The sequence below is a fragment of the Rhinolophus sinicus genome, chromosome 15 (assembly GCF_057876585.1).
Source record: "Rhinolophus sinicus isolate RSI-liver-muscle chromosome 15, RSI-T2T, whole genome shotgun sequence".
Taxonomy (NCBI): domain Eukaryota; kingdom Metazoa; phylum Chordata; class Mammalia; order Chiroptera; family Rhinolophidae; genus Rhinolophus; species Rhinolophus sinicus.
The window spans coordinates 36,850,872-36,865,000 of record NC_142515.1 but is presented as its reverse complement, the minus strand read 5'-3'; the positions used below and the strand labels follow the sequence as shown (position 1 = coordinate 36,865,000).

General features: G+C 31.6%; 1 protein-coding gene across 1 annotated transcript in view; it reads left to right on the top strand.

Annotated features, from left to right (window-relative positions):
• The window catches only part of PCDH15 (protocadherin related 15), a 1,316,677-nt gene that overhangs the window by 356,610 nt on the left and 945,938 nt on the right, over positions 1 to 14,129 (top strand). The window contains exon 2 of the mRNA XM_088791982.1: positions 2,607 to 2,681. The gene's annotated coding sequence lies outside the window, so the exon portion shown is untranslated. The remainder of the gene's footprint in view (positions 1 to 2,606; positions 2,682 to 14,129) is intronic.

The following is a 14,129-nucleotide window of genomic DNA, read 5'->3' as shown; positions in this document are numbered from 1 at the left end:
TTTCATATTTTTACCTATTTACAGCTCTCTTGCATTTACATTAGGTTCAAAATTCAAAGAATTGTAGATGACTAAAATGCTTTTTTTTGAAACATGCCAATTTTTGATGTAATAAATCTCAAATATCTTCATTATTCAGGTATTATAAGTGGTGTGGTTTCTCAATTAGATTACACTGCAAATCTGGCTATGGTTGTACATTTAGTGACACAGTTAAAGGGCTGAAATGCAGTTAAACAATATGAGTATATCTTATTAAATAGTATTTTACTATGCAGAAGTCAATAATGTTTAAGATTTTATAAAGGAAACGCTCGTTTTCTTACTGATTGGCACAAGTTTGTGTTCCTCTCATAACACATTTCCATAGTGCTATGTGGAGTTGTGTGCTATAATTAAGTAGAACCTTTGCTTATATATTTGGTCTAGGTAATATTGGGGCAGTCCAGAGCAGTTAGAAAATCTTGGGATTATTCTTGGTACTGCACAGAACTCTTAAGGGGGTACTGTTGAAGTATCAATGTAGAAAAATAGAGTTTTTAAATATTTTAATATTCAAAATAAATAAAATACCTCAGGAGTTGCTACTCACTCATGATGTCACATTTATCCTACCTCTCAATTTTTGAAAATGTATTGACTATTTATTGCAATCTTACACTGAAGACTTAAGCTCTATTTTTATAACTCACCAAATCTGGGACTGGTGATATGTGTTTAAAAAGTAAAATTTTAAGTAATTATTTGGTCTTTGGAACTATAATGATAAAGTATATACACAATCACATGACATTAAGTTCTTTGTACATAATTATAATTTACATATACTGAAATTATACAAACTTCTGCTCCATTCATCTTCTGGCTCCTCATTCTGAAAGCATTAAAAACTTTGTTACTTTGCAAATCTTCTAAAATATGTGCTATATTGTATACCATGTCTAATTACTGCAGAAATCATTGTGAGTACCCCAGTGTATTGCCAAATAGACTGAAAGTACCGTGCAAAATGGTTTTTGTAGGATTGAGGCTAATTGCGAGTTTTGCATTATTCAGAAATATAGAGAACTCCCAGGGAAAATGTAGCTCTTTCTCTCTGTGGAGCTATACTCTGGACCCATGTATAGTGAAGAAGTCCCTGGAATAATTGTCTTCTTATTATAGTCATTTGATTAAATCAATGAGAAACTCAGTTTTATTTGGCTTATGTAATATCCTTTTTTTTTTTTTGTAGTGTTATTATAGTGTGCTAAGAAATATTTTCAAAATGTGTTCTATGGAGCCTTAAATTTAGGAAAAATGTCCCTGATGCTCCCAAGGGGCCAGAGTGAGCTTGGCAGCTGGTGGTATAAATTTTGAAGATCTTATCAAACTCTGTTGATAATTTGACTGAGAAGTTTCCACTGATATATGTTTCATATAATAATCTTAAACTTACATTTTATTGTGAAAAAATAGATGAATATGTGGCTTATTATTTTTAAATTTTGAAAACTGTCCTATTCCTTGTTTTTCTTAAAGTTACATATTTTCTTACCCCAAAGGGATATACAAATTCATTTATGCATAATTTTTATGCATAATTTTTTATGCACAAATTATTTATGCATAATTTTTAGTTTGTTTAGAAATATGTATACATTCATGTAAGCACACTATTTGAAAATTTACAATTATGTTCTAGATTTTTATAATTATCTCTTTTCTCATGATGTTATTTACTTGCTATTTAATATAGATCATTTTAGAAGTTCTATTTTAATGTATCATTTTTGCATATTTATCTCCATTTATTCAGTAGTTTACAAGCAAGTTAGGTTGTGAGAAACAAGTCATTTCTGTTTTCTATACATTAAGTACTTCTTTCATACATTCATATACTCTTCAGAGTCTCAAGTGAAGACATTAAGGTTTTTGAAACAAACTGTAACTATTTCTACCTATTTCTGTACCTATTTCCTGATATGTATATACTCTGTGCAGTACTAACTATACAACTAAGAGCTATGAATAATTAAATTCTTCAACTTTGAGGAGGCCTAACCTAGTAGGAATAATATCAGTACCTAAAATGTGTTAAGATTTTACATTACATTATCATAATATTATCAATTTCTCCTTTGAAAAAGCATAGGTGCAAAATTTGTGAACCTAAGGAAATAAGGGTATGGTATAATATTCTCAGAGCTAAAATTGCGGTAGACTCCAAAGTAACCTTCAAGCTATATAGCTGTTCTTAATTGTCTTGGGTCTATTGACCATATTATAAAACACCATATTTTTAAAGTCTCTTTGATGAAAAATTAATAGTGCACTTCCTTGTTAGGACTCTGGTCAAATGGTATAAAAAAATTGTAGGTGGAAGCAATATTTTGTCTCCTAAGTAAAGTATGTAAGCTGGAGCAATGATAATATGCATTCTGAGAGTTAAGTTTTAAATCAGAAATAGGCTGCTTCCAAAACTTAAATTTATGATTGCAAGATTTACTTTTCAGAACTTATCACAAGTGTGAGTATAATCTGTGAGATAATGAATTGTTCTTATGTTCTGTACTTTAATAGTCTTTTCTTTTGATGTGGCATTGATCAATAACTCTATCCTACAGGAAAATGGGAATATCATTCACTAGAAGCAGTTGAAGTTGCCAGCACTGGTGATTAACAAGGGACAAGACACAAGGGTGAGTAGTGGTTACATTTTTCTTAAAATTGTATACTTTATATAATATTTTTCCTTCTCCTTTGAGGAAGAACAATACATTGCATCTGTATTTCATCTGTATTTAACATTCAGTTTATTAACTACGTATGAAGTTTAACTTCCAGGCATTGCTCAAACTTCTTTAAGCAGATATATATCTATATATCTAGGTAGATATCTATATATCTATATATCTATCTATATATATATATATATATATATATATATATATCTATATCTGTGGTTCATCTAAGCCAGAAATAAAATAGTTAATCACAGAGTTTATAAAAGTTTCTTCCCAGAGAAGTGAAATACCAGTATTTTCTCCTTCAATACATTTAAAACAAGGAAACCTTCTACCCAATTTAGATTTATTATTCTTCATTGATTGTCTCATTCTCTTGGAGAACATTCTGGCAGTAAAGTAGTAGACACATTGCATCCATCACCGTGTGTCAAAGGGCCATCAGGTCGATGGCTCTTTTTGAACTTTGCTGTTTCAGAAAACCATGGCTGAGTATTATAGGCAGAAGTTTGACATTTTCAGGATGAAAATCAATTTTCTTTTATGTGTTTCTAAAGTTTGGCTTGTGCTTTGATTGTAGAAGGAATGGTTTTGTAGTAACAAAAGAGTAATTAAAATTTGGCTAACAATAGCTTCAATGAAAGCAAAGATAAATATATTTTAGTGCTCTAATAATATTTTAAAGCCATGGAAAAATCAAATACAGAAACTTATGGAAATGGGCATAGAAATAATTTCTGCCACATTGAGATAGCAATTAGTGAATTTTTTATGTAAAGAGCTGTTAAAAGTGGAACATGATATCTAAGGAAAAAATGTTTTTACATGTGAAATATATAGTTGTAATTTGCAATTTATGAAAATAATATAGTGTGCATACATATGCTTGCTTCCTTTTGAAATTCCTCTCACTTCCAGCTGAATGTAGGCTCTAAAAAGAAAAAGAAACTGTGTCTTTTGCCAACCATCATATTTATAACATTTATCATAATGCTATGGCATACTAGCCACTCCATAAATATTTGCTGCCTCAATATTTTAAAATATTAAAAATCACAATATTTTCATAACGTGATATTTTTATAATGTAGCTATAAATGTGATATTAAAAAAAGTCATGTAGGCAATTTGTAGAAATTTGAAAATAAGGAGTTGAGATAGTTTACCCTTATAATTATGAATTAAATTTTTAAAAATCTATTCAAATTTTAGAAATGCTATATGTGTTATTTTATATACATAAAATGTGTCTGTGTTAATATTGAAATACATATAAATTCTTATATTTCCAGCATGGCTTTATTCTGCATATATGCATGTTTAAATTTCTATGGAACAGTGTATTTCAGATAATACATTTTTCAAGCAAAGGGCCATGTAAACATTGTTTAAAACCATAATTGCATTTTGTTGATGTTTGTATAGAAGCATCAAAATTTTAATAGAAAAAAATTAATTTTTATGCCCAAAAGTTTCTTTCTATTTATAGTTCAAGATAAATTTCAATGAGTTTTATCTCTCGATCACTCAAAGAAAATAGAGTGTATATATCTTAGTGAAGAATTATTAACGTTATTATGTCGATTCACATGTTTGCATATGTGCATATGTATGTATGGGTGGGTAGGTAGATAGATAGATAGATAGATAGATAGATAGATAGATAGATAGATAGATAGATGATAGATAGATAGATACCGTGTTTCCCTGAAAATGAGACCTAGACGGACATTCAACCCTAATGTATCTTTTAGAGCAATAATTAATATAAGACCCGTTCTTATTTTACTATAAGACTGGGTATATAATATAATATATATAATATAATATACTGGGTCTTATATTCATTTTTTCTCCAAAAGACACATTAGAGCTGATTGTCTGGCTAGGTCTTATTTTCGGGGAAACACGGTGCTTACTAATAAAAATGAGGATATTATAACTCTATTTCACTAGATGTAAAATAATATCCTCAAACAAATATACGACATATTTTGGTTTACCCTTTTTGAGATTTTAGGAAAATTATCTTTTTGTATGTGTATCCTGACCTTAGTTTAAAGAAAATCTGTTTCTTCCGTTGGGCAATTGGTACACTGTTAACACTGTTATTTAATGAATTAGTGAGAACACAATCAAATTGAAAAGTTGAGAAGCACATTAGTTTTTGCTGAAAGTTTTCAATGTATGTTTCAATTATCTAAGTTTTCTGAGATATTACCTTCCCTGTGCTCAGATATCATTACTTAAGTTTTTTCCATAAAGCATTTGGTATATCTTATTTAACTACTTCAAATCGTTTTACATAACTATCCTCTAAAATAAATACATCTGCCAGGTAAATTATTCAAAGCAACATTTATATTTTCAGGTATTATTAATAGTTTTCTCATTTATACTAACAGGACAAGGAAACAAAACACTAACAAAAAGAATGTTATAGAAACCATCAATGAAGGAACTCTATGTGGAAGTCAAGTAATACCACTGAAAAACCGTAGGGTAAAGTTCCCAGAGTATCCTAATGTATTCAGACTGTACTTGTCAGAAGATTTTTGCTCACTTAAAGTTTAAGTAGGGTAGTATCAAACAGAGAGACTGAGATTCAAACTCGGGTTTGACTCCAAAACCAGAATAGGTTTTACTACACTGTGATGTCTCGCTTTTGATAAAAGAAAGGTGTCTGGTCTCAGATAAGAGTAAATGAGTTGCATAATTTATAAATCTGAGGTTGTAGTTCTTTATATATTGAATTTACCTTTGTGAAATAAACTTGGTCTGTTTGGAGTATACATATGTCAACTTAACTAAAATTGTTTTTGTATCTAGTGATGTATTAAATGAATTAAATATCTAAATAATCTTTTCACACTTCTAAGACTCTGGGAAAATAATGCATTTTGATTTAGCATCGTTTTACATCATCAATATGTTTACTCAAGTTGAAGAAACATAGTTTGTTTAAAAGGGTGTAAATGAGGCCAACTGTATTTTCTATGGGAAGTATTGAGTTTGAAGAAAGCAACTAAGAAAATATAGAAAATAGTTTCTGCATCTAGCAGGGTTTATAATTGTGTAATCAATCACATTAATGTAGCTAAAGCCCTGTATACCTGCTTCTATTTAGATTGGATAAAATACTTTTAAATCCAGATCATAGATTCTCTCCTCAGTAACTTTGTGGCTGTTTTGCTGTTAATTATCCACTTCAGTCAGTTAATTACCACCTAACTCATTTATGTTACAAGGTAAACTGTAACTTTTACCTCAAGGAAGCTTAAGTGGTTCTTTCATCATGGACCAGGGAAGTCTGCTAAGTGGGTTAATTGTATCAGAGAAAATCACTAGAATAGTTAAGTGAATTCACAGAGTTAAACATTATCTGATGAGGGCAATACTTTAAAGGAAAAATTGCAATTCAGTTTAACATATTTTTTTTCTTGCACTTTTCTAAAACACTATTTGCCAAACTGGTAATCCTCAGATTACTGAGACTGAGATACATTCATTAAAAAATATATATTTAAAAAAATATTGTACTCAAACACATTTCGGGAATTCAGGGAAATTACATGACAATTAGTAATACATAATAGGAATACATGTAAAATACAATAGAAATTTGAGGCTCAGAGAAGTCTGCCTTTTGTTTCTCTAACTTATTTGGCTATTGAATTATCACTGCATTTTATGTTTCCGACAACTAGGTTTTGTAAAATTTTTCTACAAGGGACCGGAAAATAAATATTTCAGGATTTATGAGCTATATGGTTTTTGAGATAACTACTCAACTCTGGCCTTTGTAGTGCAAAAGTTGTCTTATATAAACAAACAAGTGTGGCTATGTTCCAATAAAACTTTGCCAAAACGTCCAATGGCCTGGATTTGGCCTGGATGCAGTAGTGTGTCAGTCCCCGCTAAAAATATGCAGAAATGCTTTGGAAATCTTTACTCTTGAGATCCTTCTTTATTCATAAAGACCAATGTCTCTAAAAGTTAAGTTTCAAGGAAATAAGCCATCCCCTTCGCTGACCATCGTTTGTGATAAGTATGTAGCAGTAAGGAAGGGCATGATGAAGGGAATCACCTTTTACATAGAAGTCAACTCTGTTGGCCTTGGTACTTGTGGCTGTCACACCAATATCAGTAGTATCTGTGCTAGGTACTGTATGGCTAAGGAAATGAATCACATACTCTTCCTTCCCTCAGTGAGCTTTATGGTCTACGGGGACTGATGGTGATCATTTTGCAGAGGGCAGGGAATGGAATTAGTGCACAAAAGAATACCATAAGATATGTGATATTAATATCACATGAACAGTAAAATCGTTTCCAAGGAGGTTAAAAGAAAACAAAACAAAAAAAAAAAGACTTTCAATACAGGTATCAGGTAAGACCATATAAGAGATATTGCTGATAAGCTTGAAAATATTATACCTAGGCTTCAACAGGCAGTGTTACAGAAGAGAAGATAATGAGATAGCGTTGTTGCTAGATGAAAAAGCATGAATAAGTGGAAGGCAGTGGCGATAGGGAAAACATGTTCCTTTTGCAGCAAATAGCCAAAGTGGCAGGAACATACAGGGTAAGACTGAAAAGTAAGCCTACATCAATAGGGTACTTAATCCAATAGAAATTCCCCATCTCTGAGTATCCTTGGTCTTTCGCATGGTAGAGACAAATTTATGCTTTGATTGAGGTGTACTCATTTGCCCTCTGGAAAGAGTGAAGCATACTTATATTGTCTGATGATGCTGTTTATATTGTCTGTTCTAAGTTGCGACATAAAGTATACTTAACATGTAGTAAGTAGTTTTGAGAGTTTTAGGGACCTTAAAAAGTATTATCTGGATATTTCAAGGTTGAATGAATAAAAGTAATAGTGAAAACTAGAAAAGACTCTCCACCCCTTCACCCAAAACAAATCCAGTTCGGTAGTCGCTAGCATGCTTTCAACAGTGCAGACATGTCAGAGCTGCCATCTCTGATTGTCTTAAAAAAAAAAAAAAAAAAAAAAAGTAAGTTTATCGGGGTGACATCGGTTAGTAAAATTATGTAGATTTCAAGTGTACAATTCTATAATACATCATCTGTATATTGCATTGTGTGTTCACCACCAAAAGTCAAATCCCCGTCTGTCACCATATATTTGACTCCTTTTACCATTTCAACCTCCCCTTCACCTCCTTTATCCTCTGGTAACCACTAAACTATTGTCTGTGTCTATGAGTTTTGTTATTTGTTTGTTATTTTCAGTTTTATATCCCACATATACCTGTTAGAATGGCTATTATCAATGAGTAAGAGACAAGTAATAGCAAGTGTTAGAAAGGTTGTGGAGAAAAAGCCACCCTCATACAGTCTTGGTGGGAATGTAAATTGATACAGCCACTATGGAAAATAATATGGAGGTTCCTCAAAAAATTAACAATAGAATTACCATATGACCCGCCAATCCCTTTTCTGGGTATATACCCAAAAATCTGAAAATATTTACCCCTATGTTCACTGAAGCATTATTCATGGTGGCCAAGACATGGAAATTACTAAAGTGTCCTTCAAAAGATGATTAGATAAAGAAGATACAATGGAATATTACTCAGCCATAAGAAAAAATGAGATACTGCCATTTGTGACAACATGGATGGATCTTGAGATTTTCATGCTAGGTGAAATAAGTCAGACAGAAAAACTCAAGAATCATCTCTGATGGTCTTAGCCCTTCATTTGCTGTGGTAGGTTTGGTGCTGCTTTTGCAGCCAGTGTCCTCAGACTAAAAGCAAGAAGGGAAAAGCTGCACTGAATGTGGTAACTCTTTAATGGAGGGAAGCCACATTTTCCAGATGTACCAACCAGATTTTTCCACTTATATTTTGTGGCCCAAAAATGGATTAAATGACCACGGCTTGCTGCAAGGGAAAGGGGAAAACAGATATTTGACTTTCTTCCCTTTCGTGTAGGAAATTAAAGGATGTAAGGGGATTCAGAGTAGCTTTAAAGATGTGCACAGATAGCTATAAAAATTTTTAAATACTTTATAAGAATTTTCAAAAGATAATTTTAGCCAACTTGTATCTTATATTTATTTCTAAGATTAATAACTACAATAAGATACATTTATTGAGAGGGAAAAGAAAAACAAACATCTTTTGAAATAGGTTAAATAAAGTTATATCAGATTCAAGAGATGCAACTAAAAAAAACTGAGATGTGAATAATCAAAGTTTATTTGAAATTACATTAACATCTTTTTAGATGTAATACTTATTGTTGTTTTATGAGTGCTGTATTATACTATGAAACTGGTATAAAACTTTTGGGGATTTTCAGTGAACACATCTGAAATATAACCCTGAGTCTACCATTTACTAGCTATTTGGCTGTACTAAAGTCATTTAGCCACACAGGACATCAGCCTCCCTTTCATCATTTCTAAAATGAGGATAGTGATAATTGCCCTTCACACTGTGTAGGTTTGTTGTAAGACCGAAATGAGGTGATGCTTTTAAAATGGCTCTGACAGCAAAACACTCTAAGTCCTCGCTCTCTCTCTCTCTCTCTCTCTCTCTCTCTCTCTCTCTCTCTCTCTCTCTCTCTCTGTTTCTCTCTCTCTCTCTCTACCTCTCTCCCACCCTCCCTCCCCCTTTTTCTTCTCTCCCTTGCATATATTTTCCCACATAAACCTGCAACCCCCCAAATCTTCAGATTATAAATGCCGCCATAGAGACATATTCAGTGTCTTTCTGATAGTTTCTATCACACCGTTTGTTTGTTTTTTCTGCTTAGACCAAAAGGAATCACACTATTAGGTGCTGCTTCTTTAATGATTACATCTGTTTTTCACTTCAAAAGCTTTTCTGTCTGACCCCAGACACTGAAAGCCTGTCACATGTAATCAGCTATTATTCTGTTTGTTTGAACATTGAGTTTATATATAAAAATTAAAGAAACTGGTTTTGGGGGCTTTTCTGTCTTGGGATGTATTTAATGGCTTGAATGACTTTTGGGTCACTAAGGAGGAGGGTTTCCCCATACAAGGGAAATGAGGAGTAGTGAATCTTTGAAATGTGTAAAGTCAATAATATTTCTTTTCTTTCCCAACTTACCCTACCTGTCTCACATCTGTTTACACACATCACATCAGTGAATTCCCAAAGAATTAGTATTTATATATCAAATTAGAAATCCAAACCTAGTACTCATCACCACTAATTGTATAAAATGATTTGAAAATTATTCGGTGTCCTCTCTACAAAAAAGAAAATAAAACATATACATACATACATATTTATACATAATTTAAAACATAAGTACTTTGGAAGCAGTAGGGAATAACAAATTTATCAAAATTTCATATTTATTGTAATGTTTTTAATGAAGGAGGGAGATAGTGTGATATTCTAGACATCATCTTTATAGCTGGTGGCTGTACCCTTGCCTATGTGATAACCTTAATACTAGTTTTGTTACTTTGAATCAGGCACTAATTCAAATTTTACAAAAAATGACATATTCCTTTTTTTTTATTTTAAATTAAAACTTTGTTTTTTGTGTGATCCTGTTTTTATTAGTTTTTTTAAAAAGCATATACTCAAAGTACCATTGATCTTCTTACACATTTTATTTTGTATTCACCTCATGATACTTCATTCATATGCATGTATACATATTTATGTACATGTAGAACTTTTATACGTACATACAAACACACATGTAGTTTCACAAATAGAAATTTTAAAAATTGATTTCTTTTGACTAATGCTATAATTGTTTATAGTCGAATATGAACTGCACCTCTATCTTATCTATCTAGCTATCTAGCTATCTATCATCTATCAAAAATGCTTCTGGATAACTTGAAACATTGAAGTTTGAAAAGTTATCATAGTTATTACAAATAACTAGTACATACTAAGTAAAAGAAAAATGATCAGGTCTTTATTTCTCATAGGTAGGGTATTTTTTTTTTTTACGGTGACTTCTAACACCCTGAAAAATAAAATTCATACTTTTTACATACTTAAGTGCTGTAACATTTTTCTTTCTGTTACATGTCATTTTAACTCCTAGCGGTCTCAAAATTTTCTGAACATATATAAAAATAATGTACTTCAAACTTAGGCCAGAAATTAGGCTATATTAGAGGAAACTTAATATAGTAGTGACCCATATAATGAGCTTTTTTACATTGTAATTTCTCACTATATATGTACAAACTGAGTTATAGATTTAGTCATTTTTAGAACGTAAATCAATTTAAGAATGTTTAAATGTGTTTCTCTCCATAATGATTTGACAACTTCTGGTTTAAGTCCATAGTTACAGTTTTTTGGATGACTTGTTTGAGCAGAAACTGACTCCTTATTTTCAATATGGGTACATCTTGTCTGAAGCAACACTTAAGCTATAAAATGGTATAGCCAGAGATGTTGAACCTGGATGTTCATGTTCTTGAACCTCAAGAACCTCAAAAAACAATACCCATGTTGTTTTTACTACTTGAAAGTGGTTATGAGGAAGACAAATAAGAAAGAAGTGATTCTTGATGTAATTAAACCTATTAAGATAATAAGCAGGTAAAGGGTGAGGTAGCACAAGGCTGTCACTGGTTACTAACACAGAGGTGCCTTTGAGAATTCAAAAAAGACCCTCCTCTGAGAATACAAAGTAGTCTCCTGCATGCCAATAATGATTACAAAAATTCAGTAACTGTGCAAAAGTAATTTAGAGAGGCAAGCCCTTACTCCAGACTGATGCAGTGCATGCCAAGGTGTACAGCTTGATGAAGGAAAGAGCAGACTGGATTTTATCCTCCCCCTTGGGTAATCTTATTGGGCATTGGTGGTCAGGGTACAATCTGTGTAGCCTTAGGTCCTCAATCTTGCTCTTTTTATTGGGACTGCTTTTGTTTTCATTGATTGAGACATTTCAGATATGTGAGCCATGTATGTGGGTAATTAGATAAAGCAGATCAGGCAGATGATATAACTTAAATATAATTATCTTTTCAAAGTAAAGAATTAAAAATTGTAATTTCTTATTTTGGATTTTAACCCTCATTTTTATTTTTTAATTATTTTAATTATTTTTAAATTATTTTAATTATCACTTTAATTATGCATTTTGATTATCTTTATGTGCTTCTCTAGGCATAAGATTAAATATTTCCATAGAAATAAAGAAATCGTGGTGAGCGAGAACTGTATAACCCCAACCCTAAACAATTGATGGAATTTATATAAGTGTTGCATGCGTAGATGTGTATGTGTATATATGTGTATACAGAAAAATGCATGTATACGCAGCACACAAACACACATATATAATCAAAAAGGCCCTGCATACTTTTTTATTTTATTATATAGTCCTTGAATTTAAGTTAAAATGTTGCAGTTATTTTTCTCCATTCAAGTGCTAACTGCTTTCTTTGGGAAAATGTGAATTGTTTGTTAAAATAATATAATTAAGATATTTAACTCTTCTTATTTCTTTGCACCTTCTCTGTCATAGTTCAAATTCTCATTACTCTCATTGGAATTGTTTTTAATAATCCCCTAAAGATATTTTAGCTTTTAGGTTGTCCTCTGTATATGACCAGTGAGTGTTAGCAAACAGGGAAGGTGGCCTTGGGTGTTAATATTACTCATTTTCAAATCTTGGTTCTAACTTTCATGAGCTTTATGAGCTCTAGCCTTTGCTATACTCTCCGATTTATCTGTTGCCATTTCCTCTTTTCATTGTTGTAAATTACACATCCAATGAAATTAACTGAAGGGTTATAGATTTATAGTCCTTTATTTACAGTTTTAAAATTAAAACTGTAATTCATAGGGTGGTAAAACCTATTCTGACTTGTTGTGAGGCTCATTTTGACTCTTTTTACCCACTTAACCTAGATATTCATTTCACTATAGAAATATTAATGTATTTTATTATGAGATGCAGGTTCAGACCCCAGTGAGATGTTACGCAATCTTCTGTATATGGAATAAAGTACTTTTTTAAAACATCTGCATTTTGTCATCCACCTGTTAGCAAGGTTTTCAGAAAAGGGATGTGCATTTATAATTGCAACAATATCTGATACAACCAAACCTGTGTAGTCTTGTCCGTTGTTGGAATGGTTCTATCAGTACCACACCCTCTATGTTCTCCTTTCTTCCCTATCCAACTAGCAAAATCTCATATAGCCCTCAAAATCCATCTTAGTCATTACTTTTTCTCTCTACATCTCTCATCCTATTTGGTATGGAAACACATCCTTTAACCTTGCCATCAGGTATTTTGCTTATCTATTTACATGTGTCATTCCTCCGAACTTCTAAAATCTTTGAAAATTAGAATTGTGGCTTTTTCATATTTATATCATCAGTTCTTATCATTTTCTAAATAAACAATAAGAACTTAATAAATGTTAGTTAACATCTGTTGAATAATACATTGTGGAAAATAATGTTAGTCAGCAAGAATAAGTATTTTATCTTTTCCCCAAAATATATGAAACAGGGCTCTGTAGGGTCAATATTAAATTTTCACTTCTGATTAACCAGAAAAAAATAAAAAGCAAAATATATTATCTTGTTGAACACCTGACAATACATTTTGCCTGTTTATTAACTGCTGTCTTACCCACCAAAGTGGAAAGAGTTAATGATTATTATTCACACCCGTGTGTATTTTTATATCACCAAAACTTATTATAATAATAATATGAACAAGAGGCTAAATTTTTTATTGCTTTCTTATTTAAAGGTCTCTAACAGGATACTTTAATCTTACCTCTCTACCTCCACACGTTTGTAATTTTGAGAATACTTACGCACTCAAAATTTTTGAAGAAAATTTTGCGTTTTACAAATTACATTTTCTGTCACTCGAAGGGAAAAAAAAAATCTATCTTCCTTAATTACTTAAATGTAAATTTTTAATATAATCAAAGTGGACCTTTTCTAGATTTGATATATGATAGAAATTACTCTATCATATAAGGCACTGAGAATAAAAAAGCTCTGGCAAACTTGACATTTGTTTCTTTTCCTGAGTTTTCCATTTAAAAAATGATATGGTAGAATGTTGTGGAAGGCACAGTGGCATATGTAGGTTTGCTTAAAAGACAGATGTTTGGCTTTATTCATGAGCAGTATCCTTCTATTAACTGTTAGATATTCAATTTATCTACTTCAGAAGCATGAAGAGGTAGATTGACTGCAAATGTGAAATTGGGATTCTGAAGAATCTCAGTTACCATTCAAACATGCGTCGCATTTGATTTTCTTATTTTAATATTTAAGAGCTTCAAAATATAACTAAGAGCTCTTGGCTTTTCATTCCTGCTGTGTAAAGCATTAACGATAGTGCATTCACCGCTTGTATTTTCTTTCTGAGCAACTTAGTAAAACTTGA